This window comes from Gorilla gorilla, chromosome 8, assembly GCF_029281585.2.
Source record: "Gorilla gorilla gorilla isolate KB3781 chromosome 8, NHGRI_mGorGor1-v2.1_pri, whole genome shotgun sequence".
Classification (NCBI taxonomy): domain Eukaryota; kingdom Metazoa; phylum Chordata; class Mammalia; order Primates; family Hominidae; genus Gorilla; species Gorilla gorilla.
This window is the reverse complement of record NC_073232.2, coordinates 131,688,745-131,709,478: the sequence shown is the minus strand read 5'-3', so window position 1 is coordinate 131,709,478 and position 20,734 is coordinate 131,688,745. Positions and strand designations below refer to the sequence as shown.

Here is a 20,734-nt window from a genome sequence, read left to right as displayed (position 1 = left end):
TGTTCCAGCGGGCAGATCGGACAGAGCTCGTGCTGGTTTGGAACTCCCCTCGGGACCCCCGATGACTCACCCCTTCTTACCACCTCTTCCCTATGGCCCAGACTCGCTCTCTGCTCTATGCCACTGGTTCTGGGGTTCCGGGCAGTTCCTGATGTCTGTGATGACCAGAATGTACGTTTTCAGGCAGCAAGAGATGAAGCTTGCCTGGGATGTTTTTCTGGGCACCACAGGGCACGGAGAAAAGCTCTTCCCACCACTTGGAACATAAGTAGGGCAGACCCCTCACCGAAATGGATGAAGTATGCCTAGGGTGACTTCGCACCTTCACTCCTCTCTAAGCCTCTCCCCTCCTTTTTGTCCTCATCTCATGCATCCTCTGCTGCTATGACTAAACTGTATCATGCCGCGTAGGTCACCTCTCTCATCTTCTGTTCCATCAGAACAGAAACCTCTGGGATATTCAGGCATGGTGTGGATGATGTATTGCTGACCACTAACGATTCAATGCACGGGAGGCCTCGGGATTTTCAATGATGAGACTGTTGGGGTGGCAGTGTGGTTAGAGAGAAGAGCTAGGGGCCTGTCCTGAAGCTGCGTTTGTACAGCAATGGGTTTAGAGTGAATGGGGTGACTTGCTGGCTAATCCCTTGCCCCCAGCACCCCTTGGTACAGCAAATGCTCATTGCCGCACCCCTCCCAGGTCAACTGCCGCTTCACAGGCGCCATCTGTGCTTAACCTGAAGCAGGAATGATCTGGAGTATTTCAGACACTGAGGCAGGCTGGGGAGGAGGGGTGCTGAGGAGGAAGGCAGGGGACAGGCCTGGGCATGAAGCCACCCCAGTGGGCACCACACTCAGCACTGGATCCGGGAAGCACATGTGGATCACCCACCACACCCGAGGCTGATGCTCAGACACCCACCCTCAGTGGCGTTACAGAGGTAGGGACCCAAGCACAAGGGCAGGCGACAGCCCAACCCCACCTCTGCCTCCACCCATTCAAGCCAAGGCCCATGGAGCAGGCCGTCCACAAGGTGGTGCCATTGCTTCCCTATGCTCCTTCACCCCACCGGCCTGCCAGCCTTCTGGTCCCGAAAGACTTGGGAGGCCAGGTGAGCACACCTGGAATAATTACCAACTGACTATAATCTCAGACCAGAGGAGTACGGCCTCTGCAACAACAACTGAGGGGAAAAAGGGGATCAATTCGGCCGGGTGCGGTGGCTCACGCCTGTAATCCTAGCACTTCGGCAGGCCGAGGTGTGTGGATCACTTGAGGTCAGGAGTTCGAGTCCAGCCTGGCCAACATGGTGAAACCCCATCTCTACTAAAAATACAAAAGTTAGCCGGGCATGGTGGCGTGCGCCTGTAGTCCCAGCTACTCAGGAGGCTGAGGCACGAGAATCGCTTGAACCCAGGAGGCGGAGGTTGCAGTGAGCCGAGATCACTGAGCCACTGCACTCCAACCTGGGCAACAGAGTGAGAAGCGGTCTCAAATTAAAAAAAAAAAAAAAAGAGAGAGAGAGAGAGAGCGATCAATTCGAGAGGGAGCCCTAGAGAGGTCATACAGGCCTGGACCTTGAAGGAGAGAGAAGCCGGACTGCAGGGCCAGGGCCTGGAGGACAGAGTCAGCACTGAGCAGAAAGGGAGATGCTGTTTGGAGTCAGAGGGACTAGTGAAGATCATGGGAAATAAGCAGGAACGGCTGACAGGGCATGCTGCTGTAGCTTGAGGCTGACCCTGTCCTGGGGCAGCCATCAGTGGCTGAGTCATCAGCCCTGAGGATGACGTCGCCAAGGCGGCTGCACCTGCTCTCCCGGCACTGCTCCCTGCCTCTGCACCATGAATGACTGACATGAGGAAGGGACATCATTTCCTGCATCAGTGAGAAACTCCAGATGTTTGAGGCTCTGGTTCCCAAAGCATCTCCCTGTATTAACATCCCTTGTTAGAAGTGTCAGAGTGGAGATGGAATCAGTTGTACTTGGCTGGTGCCCTTGGAGGCACCCAGGGATGGAGCCTGAAAGACCATGAAATTAACTCAGAGCTACACCCAGAGGCCTCCCCAGAGCCACCAATAATCCTTTGCCCCGTGTCGCCCTGGGAACTGTCCAGAAACACAGGCCTGATACTCGTTCAGAGATTCAGGAGTGAGACGGCGAAGGAGGTGGAGATCAGAGGACCCTCCAGGAAAGACCCCTCAAGGCTCAGCCCTTCAACCCACTCATGGCACAGATGGGGAAACTGAGAGAAGGGGTCCCCTGCAAGTCACTTGCTGGCCCATGGCGGGGCCAGGATTGGCACCTCTGACTGGGAGGCATGGATCTGAGTGGTATAAGCCCTTAACCAGGTATCCTGAGCCAGCCCTCTAGGAAGGACATGGCTTTGGCCTCCTTGGCCCCAGTCAAAACCAGCTGGTCCCCATTTCACAGCTGGGAACACTCACATCTAGCAATCTCAGCCCTGGCGTCTCTGCCACCCACTGCCTCCTCTCCATCCCCAGCTGACTGCCCTGGTTTGGAGAATTCTCTTCTCTTGTTTGGACTATTGAGGAGGCTCCTCACAGGTCTCTGCTACTCTTTGCTCTTTCATTTGACACAATGGTCCCCAAAGGAGTTTTTCTGCACCACACAGCATCAGCGGCCCCCACTGCCTATAGGACCAAGTCTAGTGGCTTCTTAGACCTGGCCCCCAACACCCTGCCCGACCCGCTTCCCCTTTTCTTCCCCTGCTCTCCAGTGCTCTGGCCCCACACTGGCTGTTTCCCGGGCGAGCTCCAGCTTTCTGGCTACTGGACCTTTGCTTGGTCCCTTCGTTCCTTCCCACCCCTTCATGGCATGTCCAAACCCCACCCAGTTCTTTAGGACCTGCTTCTGACATAACCACATCCAAGATGATCCTCCCAGCAGGCAGGACCGTTCTTCCAGCCTCACCTCCTGGAGAAGGCTGCTACGATCATTCTCATCATCACTGCCAACACTGCCATTTCTTTTTTCTTTTTCTTTCTTTTTTTTTTTTTTTGAGACAGAGTCTCACTCTGTCACCCAGGCTGGAGTGCAGTGGCACAATCCTGGCTCACTGCAAGCTCCACCTCCCAGGTTCAAGTGATTCTCATGCCTCAGCCTTCTGAGTAGCTGGGATTACAGGCACGCCCCATAACACCTGGCTAATTTTTGTATTTTTAGTAGAGACGGTGTTTCACCATGTTGGCCAGGCTGGTCTCGAACTCCTGGCCTCAAGTGATCCACCTGCCTCAGCCTCCCAAAGTGCTGGGATTACAGGTATGCGTCACCACACCCGGCCATCACTGCCTTTTCTTGAGCACACACTTACGATATGCCAGGTCCTAGGAGCTTTATGTAGAGTAACCTTGTTTGATCTTCTTAAGATAGGTTTTATTATTCTTACTGTCCTCACTTCACAGGTGCGGAAATAGGCTCAGAAGTTAAGTAACTTGCTCAAGGGCACATAGTTGGCCTGGGAGCAAAGACAGGATTCAAACCTAGGGAATCTGGCCAGAGAACCTTATCCCTGAGCACCAGCATGTACTCCAAGGATGCCACATTCCTTCCTAGACAGTGTGCAGGAGGATGTGGTGTTGAGGAACAAGCCCTCCCTGGAGGCCCATGGGGGCTGGATAAGGAGGTGCGGTGGACTCTGTGTGTTTTGACCAATGGTGTTTGTATAGTGCTGTCATGTGTCTCTCTCTCTCTCACACACACACACACACACACGCTAACGTCCAACATATGCTTCACTTCAGTAGAGGAAAACATCCCACTGAGGAGCTCCGCGCTCATTAGCCATGGTTCCGTCAGTGGACAAAAGGTCGGCCCGGGAGACTGTCCGCTCTATCTCCAGACGCAAGCACTTAGGGCTTAATGATGTGTATATTTTCATATGTGGGCAGCTGACATTCCCCATGTAAACTATTTGCAATTTCCCAACGTGGACAGGCTCAGCTTTCAGGAAGGCTGAGCAGGAGAGAGAGAAGACCCTCTGGAAGAAAGGGGCTCCCAGGGGTCCCCTTCCTTCCACACAAGGGGGCTGCCCTGTCCTGCTGTCACGGGGTGGAGGTCATTTCTTGGGGAGCCACCCTCATTTCTCCTCTGGGGCGGGAACAGAGGAGGGGCACTCCCACAACCATACCCTGGCCGCCCCTTGACCCTCCTCGAGGGGATCTGCGTCAGCTACGGGAAGCCTGGCCTGGGCGGGGGCAGGGGTGGGAGTCGGGTCTTTAGCAGGAGCCAGGGCTGGAGGCCACTGTGGGCGCCTGAGGGACGGGCCGGCCCAACAGTCACGGCCCCTGAGAGAGGCAGGCGTTGTGCTGGGCCTTGATGTGGGTTTTCTCATAAATTTTTACTTCTGTTGCTCTCCAGAACAACACTGTGAGGTGGGGGCTTACTGTTCCGGGGTCACAGATGTGGAAACGGAGCCCTAGAGAGCTCTGTGAAAGGAGGAATGTGGTCTCATTCCTGCTCATCAGGATGGAATGCAGCACAGCACTAGGTGTGCTGTGGCGGTTCCGCAAATGCCCGCAGACGGAACGCTTAGCAAGTAGCAGACCTAAGACGCAAATCCAGGCCTGCCCAGTTCCAAACCCTGCAATCTCTCCACTCTGCTTTGCTGAATGAACTGATGATGTTCCTGGCACATAGTAGGTGCTCAATATGCTTGTTGGATAAGTGTGTGTGTGTGTGTGCACGTGCCTGTGTGCATGAGTGTGAACGTTCACAGCAGGAAAGAAGGAGAGAGAATAGCAGGTCTGTCCACCAGAAGGTCCTTTACGGGGTCATCTGGTCTGCCTCCTGCCTTTGTAACATGCTGGGCCAATCACAGTTCTAAGGAATTTTCTTAATTAAAACCAGATGGAGGGGCCGTGGCCATCTCAGGAAGAAACTGTAGGATAGGGTTGCTGGGTGGGGGAGAAGTGCCCTGGTTCGGGGGTTCCCAGCCTAGGTACCGCCGTGTCGGTCTCATGGTTTCATTTGACCATAGGAGAGAACGCCCTCCTCCTCATCTCTGCAGTAAATTCCCTCTTTGTTTGAGCAACTGGGAGGAAAGTATCTGCCACTTGCTGCCAAGAATCCAGACGAATTCACCATCTGTAAAATCAGGGGCTTAGGCCAGGTGAGCAGGAGGCCTCCAAATGCTCTTCACACGAGGGGGCCAAGAGCTCCCCTCGTCTCGCCGAGCTCCGATTCCGTGAGCTCACTCAGCCCTGCTCACCCAGCTGCAGCGACAGGGTCTGGGGTGGGGAAAGCAGAGGATGGTGGGGCAAATGGGGGCTGTTCCAACCGTAAACCCTGGCTTGCAATTAAACATGCTCATACGGTCACAACCAGAGAAAAAGGTTTGCTGAGCAGCAGGCACAGAGAGCATTTCCTCACTTGAGGGTTGATTTAAGGCCTGGCTGACAGGAAGAAAAAGCACCATTCTTCCACCTTTTTAATCAAAACCTTCAGGGCCATGTGGAAAAGCCACTGCCGCACACCCTCATGTCCGTCTGGAGTAGTTCCTTTCTCTGTCCATGGCCAGGCAGGAGACATGATCCACAAGCCCCAGACAAGAACAGACCAAAGGAAAAAAGGCAGGGTTTTGTTTTCGGGGTCACTAGGGAGAAAATAAATCAGTCCAGCCACACGCTCACGAGCAAAGTGCTGTGGCCTGTCCCTCCCTCCACCCTGGGTCTGATGCCAACATCCAGCAGCCCTCAGCCCAAGCACGCCCAGCTCTTCACCAGGGTGTCCTCGTGGTCAGCCCAGGCGATGGACTGCACGGCCTGGGCACTGTGCCAGGCACAGCCCTGCTGGGCAGAGACACACTGGACTGGCAGCCTGTGGGTAGAAGTCCTTGTGATTGAAGCTGGAAGGCACTCACTGTCCCTCTTTTGAGTTCAAAGGAAGGCGATGCTCACCGTTTCCCATGAAGGTGGGCACAGCCTCCAATCAGAAGCGGATCTGAGGCGGGGCGCAGTGGCTCACGCCTGTAATCCCAGCACTTTGGGAGGCCGAGGGAGGTGGATCACCTGAGGTCAGGAGTTCAAGACCAGCCTGGCCAACATGCTGAAACCCTGTCTCTACTAAAAATACAAAAATTAGCCAAGCGTGGTGGTGTATGCCTGTAGTCCCAGCTATGCAGGAGGCTGAGGCGAGAGGATTGCTTGACTCCAGGAGGTGGAGGTTGCTGTGAGCCGAGATCGCACCACTGGACCCCAGCCTGGGCGACAGAGCAAGACTCTATCTCAAAAAGAAAAAAAAAAAAGAAGCAGATCTGCAATGAAGCTGAGGAGGCCGAAGCTTTAGGGTTTTGTTTGTTTGTTTGTTAATTGAGACGGAGTAGTCCTTTACTTGTAGTCCTGGGAGCTACAGAATGCTCTATCTTGGGAGACAGAGCATTTCTACAGAAGCACTTCCGGGAAATTGAGGTCACAGATGAAAAGGATCTGAATCTCCAAGCCCTCAGTAATTTGTTGTGATTTCTTTTCTCATTCTCAATATTCACTTTTGTACCTAACCTCCTGTTCTTTTTCTTAAAAAGCATGCTCAGCAAGTTATTTAAGCTTCAGTCCCCCCTCAAAGAAACTCTGGATCTTCCCTTGTCTCCAACTCTCAAAGGGGCCTCTCCAGGGCCCTTCCAGAGGCCATGATGCCTTTAGGAAGATGGCATCCAGTCTGCCATTTTTATCTTTCCTTGGTGAACAGTCCAAAGACCTAGAGTCTAAGGGGTCTCTGGGCTCTCTGGAGTCTTGTGTGTCTGGTGGAGGAGAAAGTGGGAGTGACACCATGACACAGTGTTCAGAAGTAACCAGCATCCACGAAAGGCCTGTGACTCCATCATGGTGCAGACACACACCATCACTCTTGCAACCTCCTTAATTCTTTGGCTGAGGACCTCTTGTACCTCTTTGGTGGTGACCATGAGGGTAGCTGGGTTTTCCACCAGGCCAGGAAGAGACTTCAAGGCATGGGAGCTGTCTTTGTGAGCAGAGGTGGAGGTGGGGCCACTGCTCCAGCGACCAGTAGGAAAGCTTCTTCAGCTGGGGTCCATCAGCCATACAGGTTCCCTGAGTGCCCATTCTGTGCCCAGGCCATGAGGTCCACCCTAAGGACCCCAGAGACCAACTCTGTTGGCCAATGGCAGGAGTTCAAGGTCAGCAAGGACTGCAGGCTGTAGAGTGCAGGTCACAGCCCCTCAGCACCTAGGAGAGAGCGCTCACAGAGGTGGCCTCTTTAGACACAGGTGGCTCCACGGCTGTGGAGAGGTTTGATCATGGCCCAAAGGGTAAAGGGGGTTTAGCCAGGCAATAGGGAGGACCCTTCTATCCTCCAGCTCATGCCATTTGTGCACTAGGAACTCTTCCAAGACTAGAGCTCTGGATGAATTCACTTTTCCTAATGGCAGAACTGACACTTTTCTAGACCCCTTTCAGATGGTAGGGTTGCACTGAGGATCACAGGCAGACAGCAGGCTCAGGGCTATGAGCAACCAAGTGAGGGCCATGTGGCTGGGAAGTGCTGGGAGCAAGCCTTGCCTTGGGGCTGCAAACGGTCGGGGGTGGTTCCAGCCCCTTCACAGTGCCCTGCTGACCTGGTCACCCTGAGACCCAGCGTGTCATGTTCTCTGGGCCAACAAAGTAGAAAAACCCAGCCCTTCAGAAATAGCTGCAGCCCTTCAAGAAAAATAAAATGGACTGGGTTTGAAAGACCCTGACCCACATTTCCTTTGCTATTCCAGTGGCTTCACAGAAATACGGAAGAAGTGTGCTTAGGGGTCGGGAAGCGAGGGAAGATATCTTTAAACGCTGGCAGAATTTAACTGGGGGCCCTGAGAGCTGGGCAACTTTAATGAGAAGGAAAGGAAAATACACAGTGACCCTGACCCAGACCCCGACCCTTTACGTCAAAAGCAAAAGACGATAATTAACAAAATGCAATGTGCCCGGACGTGGAGTGAGAGGCCAGCTGAGCTCTGTCAATTTGATAATCCCTGGTCGTGACCCGCAGGCCCAAAGTGTGCAACAGGAGATGACGCGCTGTTTACACAGGCCGCGCACGCGGGGGCTCGCGGGACCCGGCGCAGCTGCAGGAGCAGCAGCAGGAGTGGATTCTTCCTGGCCAGTGGTTTGCATGCAGCCAGCTCCGCTCGGGCCAATGCAACCACATGCAGGTCACTGACACATGGAGCCCAGGCCCCGAGGTGCTGGGGATGTTCACGGTGGGGAAACAGTGGGGAGTGTCCCTCATTCTTTGTGTGTGAGAGGCAAGGGCAGGGCCCACCAACTTTCCATCTTCCAGAACACCCACCACCCTCCTCAATCCGAAATCATGTTGGATTTTTCTCCAGTGAAGACTTCATCCCTTGGGGCTGGGAAATAAAGGGGTGGGGGGGCAGGGGGCAGGAATCTCCTAAGAGCCAGGAAATTCAAGAGAACCTGCCCCTCACCTCAGCCACGTGATGCCATTTCTCTGCCCAAGGTCCACGGATGGGGAGGGCCTGCCAAGCCACAGGGACCAGGATCACTGCCACCCAGGACAGAGTTGGGGGTGCCCTCAGGAAGCCTGTGGCTGAGTCTTCTGTCTGCCGCCACTCCAAAGAGAGGCATTCTGGACAGGAAACACTATGCACACACATTAAGGACAGGGTCAGAGGCAGAGCCAGCTCTGCCAGCATCAAAGGAACCTCCAATTTTCTGACCTGGATGGTCATGAGAAAGGAAAAAGGACCTAGATGGGCCTGCCCTGGCCCACTGTGAGGAGCTCCAGCAAGGTACATCAGCCTCAAGGGCGTCAGGAGGCGCCAAGATGAAATCAGGCTGTGGGCAAAGACAATTTGTTTTCCAGGAAAGGTTGGTGAGGGGTGGGGTGTGTCTATTTGAAGGACAATTACACAGTCATGAAATATGCCGCGCAGGAGACTGTGACGTGAGAAGATGCTAAGGACACAGCGCAGAGTGGAAGCCGAGGCCCAGGTTGGGGGCCAGGAGCTGGGCTGGGCCCCGGAGGGCGCTGGCATGCACAGCCTCTGGACGTCAGCCCGACACCGCCTCCGGGGCTTGCTCATTCCCCGGCCTTGCTGCTTGCCCCCTGCTACACCTGGGAAGCTGATTCAGTGGGAACTTTTGTCTTTGGTTAACTTTCAAGAAGACAACGCAGAGGAAGAGAAAGATCACAGGCTCCAGCATTGGACAGGCCAGCTTACATCCCACTCTTTTCTTGCTCTTTTTCTTTCATTGTGGTAAAATAGACATAGCATAAACTTCACCATTTCAACCATTTTAAAGTGTACAATTCAGTGGCATTCATTACGTTCATCATGGCAACCATTACCTCTATCTTGTTCCAAAAATGTTTATCAACCCAAACAGACACTCTGTACCTGTTAAGCAGCAACTCCCTACTCCCTCCCTCCCACGTGCCCCTGGTAAATGCTAACTTACTTTCTGCCTCTATGGATTTGTCTATTCTAGATACCTCATAGAAATGGAATCACACAATATGTGGCCTTTTTATGTCTGGCTTCTTTCAGTTCACATAATGTTTTCAAGGTTCATCCACATTGGGGCATGTATTAGCACTTCATTCCTTTATATGGTTGAACACTGCACTGTAGAGATAGACCACTTTTGCTTATCCATTCATCCGTTGATGGATACTTTGGTTGTTGCCATTTTTTGGCCATTATGATAATGCTGCTATAAATATTTGCACACTAGTATCTGTTTGCATCTGTGTTTTCTGCCCTTTTTTTTTTTTTTTTTTTGAGACAGGGTTTTGCTCTGTCACCCAGGATAGAGAGCAGTGGTGCAATCATAGCTCACACTGCAGCCTTGAACTCCAGAGCTCAGGTGATTCTCCCACCTCAGCTTCCTGTGTAGCAAGGACTACAGGCATGTGCCACCATACCCACCTAATTAATTTTTTTTTTTTTTTTTGAGATGGAGTTTCACTCTTGTTGCCTAGGCTGGAGTGCAATGATGCAATCTGGGCTCACCACAACCTCCGCCTCCTGGGTTCGAGCGATTCTCCTGCTTCACCCTCCCGAGTAGCTGGGACTACAGGCATGCACCACCACGCCCGGTTAATTTCGTATTTTTAATAGAGATGGCGTTTCTCCATGTTGGTCAGGCTGGTCTCAAACTCCCGACCTCAGGTGATCTGCCCGCCTTGGCCTCCCAAAGTGCTGGAATTACAGACGTAAGCCACCACACCCAGCCCCCCAAGTTTTCTTTTCTTTGTAGAGATGGGGGTCTCGCTGTGTTGCCCAGGTAGGTCTCAAACTCCTGGCCTCAAGTAATCCTCCTGCCTTGGCCTCCCAAAGTGTTGAGATTACAGGCATGAGCCACCATGCCCAGCCTCCCTGTTTTCAATTCCCCAGTTTTACCATTATGAGCTAAAGAACTCTGACTGCCTGGGTAAAACGAGGACAATAGTGTCTACTACATAGGATAGTCATGAAGATAGAATGCACTAAAGCTATAAAGCATGTAGCATACAGTAGGTGCTAAATTAATGCTATTTTCTCTCACCTCCTCCACTAAAACCCAGAGAGTTAATGACTTAGTGCTTAACTAGTAGAACTTCCAGCAACAGCCAACTTCTCTGCTTTGCACAGACATTACGAATGTCTCAGCATTTAGACACTTACTGTCTTAAAGAAAAAGCGCCTCAGAGGAATTGAAACCCAGCTGCTGGCCATCCCCAGTGGGAGTAGGAAAACCAAGTCAGTAAGCATCCCTTCTGAGGCCCCCTCTCCTTGTTTCTAGCACAGAGTTATAGAAAGCCCCACAAGGAACATTCCAGTCTCCTCTTCCAAGGTGGGCCTCTCGGGGCCTCAGTTTCTTTATCTAGGAAATGAGGAGTTTAGCTCAGCTCCATGGTGCTTAAACTGGGATCCACAGAACCCTAAATGTTCTCCTCAAAGTCAGAGCCTGGGGAAGGGGAAGGGGAAGGGGAAGCAGAAGGGAGGAAAAAGAGAAGTCCAGCCCCCAGCTTGGTCAACCACAGATCTTTTTATCTGTTCGCACGCTGGGAATCTGTAGATAAAACTGCGTGCGGGGCCCAGAACTGGGCAGCCCCTGAGATTTCCCTGGGCGCCCATCCTGAGTGAGCCTCCACTTCTTGTTATTTTACATGGCTGTGATGAGGACTTAGCAAAACACAGAATATGAAGTTCTAGGCTACAGTAGTAGCTCAATAAATGTTAGCTGTCCCAGAACAGCTCGTGAGCACACATGTGGCTTGATTTGTGAATTCCTCTCTCTGCTGCTCCCAGAAGTGGAAGTGGAAGAGGCCCAACCCCCGTCCCTCACTACTGTTGCTTGCGAAAACTCCTGGAAGTCCCTTTCTCAAGTTTTCTTTTCAATCCTCTTCCGCCCTCCAGCCTGTACGCGAGGCTGTGACAGGAAGCTGGAAATGCTGGTAGGTGGCCCAGCAGGGGCAGCTGCCCAGCCAGACCCTCTGCTCAAGTGAAGGTGGAGTCTGAGCTCACTAGATTAATTGACAACAGGATGACCTGTTCCGGGGACTGGAAAATGAGGGCCGGGCAATCTCAGTAGAGATGAAGAGCCGGGTCCAGGGCCAGTGTCTGGGACCCCAAGCCCCACGGAGAATGGGACAGGTACTTGGAAGGGAGCCATTTGCTCAAGCTTCCCATATTTCACACCCTTGGTTGCCCTGGAGATCATGAACTGGTTGGATGATCAGGAAGACTCTAAGCAGGACCAGGGCCATGGACCCCAGGAAGGGAGATCAGGAATGAGCCTGACTCCCAGTCCAGTGCTCTTTGCCCTAGGTCATGCTGTCTCTATCAAAAACAAGCCAGCATTTCCATTTCTATAACGCATCATAGCTAGGAAGCAGAGAGTTAGCCCAGCATCTTCTAAAGATGATGAGAGGTCTTAGGAAGTACAGGGACACAATTAGATAATATTGAATCACTCGGTGAAAAAGTGATTCTCTTCGGATCTCCTGCAAGCCTTGCATCATGAAGTAGAAAGTCGCAGGCAGTGCTACCGTCCTGTCATCAGGGCTCTCACATTCACTAATCTCCTTTAAAATGACAAGGACAAAGCCTTCAGGCTCAGAACCTCAGGCAGACAATAGAGTATCTAGCTTGGATTTAATCTTAATTTTTCCAGTTACCTTTATGTATGACAAATCAATACTGGTTCTCCAGGCATGTTCCTGGTACAAGGTTTCCTTTTAAAACGCATCTATTTTAAGTTAAAAGATAAGTTGATTTAAAGAAAATCGTTGTATAGGTAACTGTTAAGGGTAGTCTGCAAACATGGCCAAAACCACGCAAGTGCTAGAGAATGACTGATGGCCACAAGCACAGGCAGGCGCCATTTTTATCAGCCCCATACTCAGTTGGGGAAACTGAGGCTCCAAGGATGCAGAGCTGGAAAGTGGCAGGACTGGGGTTGCATGAGGTCCTGGGGACAAGGATGAAGCTGACTGCCTGTGCCAGAGGCCGAGGAGCCATGGCCCAGCCTGCGTGGGTTTGTTCGGCTTCCTGACGCTGGTGCCTGGGTGGGGGTGGGGAGCCAGAGGAGAGAATTTGGAGTCATTATTATTTCCTTTCATTCAAGCTCTTGACTTTATAAAATGTGGATGTTTTCCAGAGAGCCCAACAAGCACTACGAATAGATTTCGTTTGTGTGGAAAGAGGCTGATGGGTAACTTCCCCCTTCACAAGAACCAACTTCCCTGTCTTACCCTATCATTGTTTATTGAAACAAAGAGGCAGCCCTGCGTCTATGGAGGGCCCAGAGAACAATATCCTGCCTGCAGACCTTTGGCAAGAAATGCGCTCTAAGAGCTGCCTGCACAACGGCCTTCCCAGTACCCCACAGAAGGACGTCATACCAGTTCCCCAGAAGCCTGCCCCAACCCACCTGTCCACCCCCTTGTCCGGGAAGAACCCACGCAGGCCCTTTCAGCAGGACCAGGACTGGGTTTGAGCTTCCCCTGGACTCCACTGATAGTCCCTAACAAAGCCACATCAAAACTGGCACCCCCTTGCCAGACCTTAGTAATTGCGGTGGGGCACTGCAACCATGGAGATCAGCACTGTGGCTCACCGGCCCAATTAAAATGAGCCGCAGCAAAATGTCCTACAAGTAACACTGCCAAAGCAGGTCACGCAGGCGCCTCCCCATTCTGGACCAGCCTCTTCTCTTCCCAAATCTCAGTTACCTGATCTGTAAAATGGGTACACTAATACCCATCTTGGGGAGCTGCCAGGAAGTTCCAGGAGCAAGTCTGTAAGAGGCCCGTGCAGTCCTAGGAATGGAAGGGCTCAAAGCCCCGGGGATGTTGTCATGTCAACCAGGGGATAAGGGGCTGAATGTCCATGAAGGACCAGGCCTGGCCCTGATCTTTCCAACAGGCAGTGGGGCTCTCGTTCTTCAAAGGAAGACCGGGTCATGGGGCTAAATGTACGTTAGGATTTCTTTACTTTGTTTCCATACACACCCTTTCCCTTCAAAAACTGAGGCCTTCTTACAAGGACAGGTAAGACAAAATGAAAACAAGTTATTTAAAAACAAGTAACAAAAATGAAGGCTGAATGTCATCAAGACAAAAAACCTTTGTGATTCAAAGGACGCCATCAAGAAAGTGAAAAGACAACCCACAGAATGGGAGAAAATATGTGTAAGTCATATACTGATAAGGACCTTGTATCCTGAACATATGAAGAACTCTTATGACTTGACATTAAAGACAAACAACCCAATTCAAAAACAAACAAAGAATCTGAATAGACATTTCCCACAGAAGTTACACAAGTGGCCAAAAAGCACAAGAAAGGGTGTTCAACATTATTAATTATTAGGGAAGTATGAATCAGAATCACATCAAGACACCACTTCACACCCACTAAGATGGATAAAATAAAAAACACAGAAAATAGCAAGTGTTGATGAGGTTTTGGCAAAACTGGAACCCTGCTGGTGGGAATTTAAAATGGTACAGTGCTTTGAAGAACAGCCCAGCAGTTCCTCAAAAGTTTAAACATAGAGTTACCACATGACCCAGCAATTCTACTCCTATGTATATACCTAAATGAAACATGTCTACACAAAAACTTGTACCTGCATTTTCATAGCATTATTATTCCACAAAAGCAAAAATGTAGAAACAAAATATAGAAGCAGGTTGGGCATGGTGGCTCGTGCCTGTAATCCCAGCACTTTGGGAAGCTGAGGCGGGTGGATCACTTGAGGCCAGGAGTTCGAGACCAGCCTGGCCGAAGTGGCGAAAACCCCATCTCTAATAACAATACAAAAATTAGCCAGGCATGGTGACGGGCATCTGTAATCCCAGCTACTTGGGAGGCGGAGGCAGGAGGATCACTTGAACCCAGGGGGTGGAGGTTACAGTGAGCCGAGATCCCGCCATTGTACTCCAGCCTGGGCAACAAGAGCGAAACTCCATCTCAACAACAACAACAACAAAAAGGTAGAAATAACACAAGTGTCCATTAACTGATGAGCAGATAAATAAATAAATGTGTTATATCTTTACAATGGAATATCATTCAGCCATAAAAAGGAGTGAAGTGCTGATACATGTTACAATGTGGATGAATCTTAAAAACATTATGCTACAAAAGAAACCAGTCGGCTGGGCGCGGTGGCTCACGTCTGTAATCCCAGCACTTTGGGAGGCTGAGGCGGGCGGATCACGAGGTCAGGAGATTGAGACCATCCTGGCTAACACGGTGAAACCCCATCTCTACTAAAAATACAAAAATTAGCAGGGCGTGGTGGCAGGCGCCTGTAGTCCCAGCTACTCGGGAGGCTGAGGCAGGAGAATGGCGTGAACCTGGGAGGCGGAGCTTGCAGTGAGCCGAGATCGCGCCACTGCACTCCAGCCTGGGGGACAGAGTGAGACTCCGTCTCAAAAAAAAAGAAGCCAGTCACAGATGGCCACATATTATATGATATTCCATTTATATGAAATGTCTGAAATAGGCCTAGAGACAGAAAGTAGATTAGTGGCTGTCAGGGCCTGGGAGGAAAGGGGAACAGGGAGTGACCGCTAACAGGTACAACAGTTTCTTCTTGGGGTGATAAAATGCCCTGGAATCAGAAAGCAGTGATGGTTATATGATTTTGAATCTTTTTAAAACTATGGAATTGCACTTTAAAAGAATTAGTTCTATGGTATGAGAATTATACCAATAGATCTCAAAAAGATTGGTATTTTTGTTTTGTTTTGTTTTTTGTTTTGAAATGGAGTTCTTGCTCTGTCACCCAGGCTGGAGTGCAGCGGCACGACCTTGGCTCACTGCAACCTCCCCCTCCCCGGTTCAAGCGATTCTTGTACCTCAGCCTCTGGAGTAGCTGGGATTATAGGTATGCGCCACCATGCCCAGCTGATTTTTTGTATTTTTAGTGGAGACAGGGTTTCGCCATGTTGGCCAGGCTGGTCTCGAACCCCTGACCTCAGGTGATCCGCCTGCCTCAGCCTCCCAAAGTGCTGGGATTACAGGTGTGAGACACTGCACCCGACCATAAAATTGGTATTTCAAAAAGTCATCTGTAATGCTGGATGAAATATAATTCTGTTTTCACTTATTATTATTATTACAATGGGAACATTTCCTGGGCCACCTCAGCTCGGAGTGACCCTCCCCTCTCCTGAATACCTGTCACCTGTATCACTTCTGGGCTGTAGAACTGGAGGGTAGAAGGTGAGCTGCTCAGCTCTCTTCAGAGCCCAGCACACACTCAGATCCAACTGTGACCCGCTGGCCAGCTTCTGTGAGCTGACAAACCCGAGACAATCCCTAAGACATGCCACGCTCACGGCTGTCTAACCAGCACCAGAGACGAGCCTGCCATGTGATGTTTTTAACCTGGGGCTCGAGGGATGGGAATGTACGCAGGGAGCCCTACTGGTGTGCTCACCTAATATTCCACATGCTCCTCTGCCTTTCCCAGCCTCCCCACTGGCCATGGACTGCGAGAGGAAGTGATGAGTGTTGCTTCTGGGTCAAGCACTTAAAAGCTTCTGTGCCTCCTTCATCCCTCTCTTCCTCTGTGGCACCGACCATGGGACAACACACTCCAGATGGTGGGGCCACAGGAGCAGCCAGGATCTCTGAGTCACCCAGGGAGGACCCAGAAGAGCTGATGACCTAACCAGATGATGCGTGAGAAAGAAATGAACCTTTGCTGGGAGGAGCCCCTGAGATTTGGGGGTTTGTTTGTTGTGGCAGCTAGTATAAATCATCCTGACTGGTTCACTGCCTCTGTCCAGCCCTCTGCAGCTGGAGGCCCTCCGGACCCTTCCTTGGCCTCTCGCACTCCACAGCTGGCAGTTTGACATCTGAACGATTTCCTCATTCAACAGCCTGATTTTGAAGGCACGGAGAAGGTGGGGAAAGGCAGATGACAAGCACTGCTGCTGGGCACTTAAGATGCCCCAGCTACCATGCTCAGTACTTGCTGCTTTTATTTATGATCCTCATCATGGCCCACACCCTTGACAGATGAGGAAACTGAGGCACTGAGAGGTTAAGCAACTTTCCCAAGCCCATGCAGCCCAAAGAGGTGACACCTGGCTTTGAACCCAGGTCTACCTGACTCTAAAGCTCACCTCCTTCTCAGCACTCTGCTGCCCTTCTGTGAGCTCTCCAACAGCTTTCAACCCCTTCCAAGCCCACCCTCGGCTGTTGCCCTGTAACACCCCCAAAGCAAAGCTGGCCGTGTATGGGCAACTGATGCAGGATTCGAGGCAGGGTCTATGGAGTGGGGTTTGCCTCTTGAGATAAAAACTTCAGGCACGGGTTTGTAGGGCGTCCTCCGTGGTGAGGGAGAACGGAGCTCAAGGCACAGGCATTGCTTACGCAGGGGCTTTCTATCCTGGCTTCCAGCAATTTTAAGATGGCGGACACCTCAGGATGTGAGCTCGCCAAGCGTGGCTCCCCAGAGACGTGAGACAGGAGAGCTGACGGGCCCATGGGGGGCAGCTTCCAGAGCTCCCCTCAGTGTTTCATTTCAACCAACTCACATTGATCGAGAACCATGTGTCCAGCGTCATGCTGGGGCGGGGACACAGAGAGCAGATGCCACTGTCTCCATCCAAAGTGAATTCCCCTGCCTCTGCCGAGAGCAGGTGGACCTTCCCACGGCCCTCATCCTGTGCTCTGTCTTTCCTGGGGACACCCCCATATACCCAGAGACTCAAGACAAAAGCCCAAGGGCATCCTCCTTCTGCCGTTTCGCAAGGCCCTTGTTCCTCCCCATCCCCAAGGCTGCTGGCCCAGCTTGGGGACCTGGGGCTGCTCCCCAGATGGCCTCTTGCCTCCAGTCCTTCCTCATCCCCCTTATTACTCCTCCATGTGGTCAGGGGGATCGTCCTAAAATACAAGTGGCACTCAAAGCACTGGCAACTCCACACTGCTGCCACCTCAACATGGCTTCCCAGGGCCTACAAGCTCAGAGGGGCCCCCTCCCCATTCCCACCCCCACAGCACTGCCCATCCTGTGCCCTTTCCTACCTCTGTGCCAAGGTTTCTCAACCTCAGCCCTATTGACATTTTGCCCCCAGGTAACTCTGGGTAGGAAGCTGCCATGTGCACTCTAGAATGTTCAATGGCATCCATGGCCTCTACGCATCAGATGCTAGGAGCACTTCCCTCCCCCGCAATTCTGCCAATTACAAGTATCTCCAGATAGCCCCAAATGCCCACTGCACTGCACCCATGAAGGCCGCTCCTCTTTCCCCTTCTTTTGTGTCCAGCTTCCTCCTCCACATCCTTTAAGATCTGATTCAGCAGCATCACCTCCTGGAAGCGTTCTCTAGCTCACCTGACCCCACACTTCCCTGAGCACAGCTCCACCACTGCTCCCATCGTGGGGCATTTGGTTAATCTGCTTATGTGTTGGCCCTACTCTGAAGGTGGGCTCCTCAGAATCCCCATCATGGGGCACAGAATCACAACAATGGAACAGTGTGCTCAGAGACCACCCAGGAGAGGGCAATGGACTCTGATGAGAGGCAGAAGAGGCTCTGTGCAGCTGGGGATGTCGGAGATGACTGCAGACAGTGGTGCCTGACACAAGCATCCTCAATACATGCAGGGATACAGAAGTGAGAAAGACAGAGTAGGGGACAGCGCCTTCATAAAGGGCCTTCGGGGGCACGGCCTGAACAAAGGCCACAAGGTATGGACATCCAGGTGAGCCTAGGAAATGGTGTGGCCACAGCCCAGTGTGAAGCCACAGGAGAGGTCCCAGGAAAGGATGCTGGAGCAGAAGGAGGTGTGGGCGTGAGGCTCTTGGATGTGTTCTGTAGCCCAAAGTGTGCTCAGCAGAATGGAAAATTGAAAAAAAATTATGGTCAATAACTTTGAGAAATGCTTTGGTAACAGTTAAAGAGGTTTCTTTCTTGCAGGACTTCTCAGAGCCTTGAATATGCTAACATGCTGAGTGAATCTACCGGGGGAGACATGGTATTACAGTGCTGCCCATGTGTAATTGACCACTGAGGGTTCTTTTTCACAGAGCTTCTCCACTGGCCACTCTCCTATGGTCTACCTTTTGGGAAGCACTGCTCAGAGCTGAGACACACAAGCTACATACTGAGGAGGGGTCCCAAAGCAAGGACAATCTGGGCTTGGGGACAGTGGCTTTGCAGTTGGTCAAAGTCTTCTGAGCCAGTGCTGGGGCCTCAGTCACTCGCTCAGCTCCTCAGCCAGCACCTTGCTTCGCTGCATCTGGGGCACTGGGGCACGTGAGAGGTAAATGAGGCTCCAGAGCAAGCTGTTATGGGAAGAACTGGGAAAGCAGTGCAAAGTTTATTGTAGGAAAACAGTTGACCCAAGGCACGGATCAACCACCTCCCCTGGAGGCCTCCCTGGCCGTAACATATGGTGTGGCTTAAATTTTTTAAATTGAGGAGAACTTAAGGGAAAAAATGCTGGCAGGCTCTGAGGCACTTGTAAAACCGTCTGAGCTGATGGGGGTGTCTGGGCCCCATCCCTCCAGGAGATGGAGGCAAGGCTGAGCAGAGGTAGGGAGGTCTGGAGAGCTCAGGTCAGGGGCTGCCAGCAGGGGCTTCTGGACAAGGTTGGCCACGGGGCAACCCGGTGGCAGCCCTCAGTGGCTGCCCCAGTGCCTGCCTGTACCCTGTTCTTGGCTAAGCCACAAGAGCCTATCCAGACAGCAAGGTCAGGCAAAGGGAGCACTCCGCCCTCACTGCAGATCAGAGCCAGGCCGCAGACAGTGGCAGGACAGTGAAGCGGGATGAGGAGACTACACCCAGGGGAAACACTCAGGGCTCTAGAATCACCCAGACTTGGGTTCAAATTCTAGCTCCGCCACTCACTAGTTGTGTGACTTGGGATGTGACAGCTCCCCTGAGCCTCTCCTTCCTTATCGGTAAGTTGGAACCAATATAATCTGCAACCCACAGTGACAGCAAGGACTACAGACAGTGGTGCCTGACACAAGGGGTCCTCAATACATTCTAGTTGCCATTGTTTGGGGGGGACACATGTGACTGGGCAGCCCTATGGGGGCACAGATGAAGCGCTGGACTGGGCCAAGCTGAGCCACCGTGGGAAGATGCCTCTGCAGAGGGTAGCTGAAGACCCCTTCAGCGGAGTGGCCTCTCACGCTATTCAGCTCTGTGGCCTCAGTGGCCTGTCTGTAAACAGGGCAATCTCTCGTGGATACACGAATCATCAGAGACGTCTTGGAGGCATGTGGCACACCATAGGAGCCCAGCCAGGGAGCTGTCATCATTATGCCCTCTAGGGCGCATGCACCCCTCTAAGCTCAGGGCATGTGTTTATGCCCAGAGTGTCCACACTGTCTTGAGTGGTGGCCAGGAGATCAAAAATGTATCTAGCCAGAGCCCCATCAATACGACATCGGCTGCGACTGGGTGAACAGGGACCCTGCTGAGAACGTCTCCTCGACTGTGTCCACCTGAGAACCTCACAGACAGCAACAGGCCCATATCTGGAGCATAGCAAGGCCCCCAAGGTGGGGGCAGCTGTGCCTACCCAGGGCCACACCTTGTCCAGAGCAAACTAGCCCTATTCTATTCCTAGAAGTGTTTTATAAACATAAATTCTGTCATTTCTGAAAAGTGCAAAACGGCTGGGGGTGTTTGCAGTTCACAGAAAGAGAAGTGCATGGATTATGATGGATGCAGCAGAGAAACAGCAAGGGGAGGCAACAAGGTGATGGCGACTCTGTGTGCGCATTAGGGATGCCGTCCAGCAGGCTGTCCAGAGTGGGGCATGACAAAGGGCAACGCTTCTGGGCGTGAGGCTGGTCTCACCCTGCAAGGGCAATGGCCACCGCCAACTGCTGATGCTGGAGAAGAACGAGCGCTACATTTGGTGCAAGAGGTGCAGGAGGTTGGGGGGACTGATGGCCAAGACCTTCCACAGGCTGTGGTGACCTCAGTCCACTGGCAGCCTGGGATGGGCACCAGGAGGTATACCCTTCCGGGGAGCTGGTTGGCCCACAGGGTCCTGAGCAGGGTGAAGCCACCACTGGCCCCGGGGGATGGGACACACGCAAAGCTATTCCCACACAGGTCCCATCTCAGGCTCTCAACACCTCCGGGAGGTGAGTCTGACAGGAAGGCCACTTTTAAGAAAGGGAAACACAGGCCCAGGGAGGGAATGTGGCTTGACCAAGTGGGCAGAACCACTGACACTAGAACACTAAATGGGTTGAGAACACACTTCTGTGAAGGTGAGT

General features: G+C 52.1%; 1 protein-coding gene across 2 annotated transcripts in view; it reads right to left on the bottom strand.

The window, feature by feature from the left end:
* The window catches only part of GRK5 (G protein-coupled receptor kinase 5), a 250,391-nt gene that overhangs the window by 38,113 nt on the left and 191,544 nt on the right, over window positions 1-20,734 (bottom strand). The window lies entirely within an intron of this gene.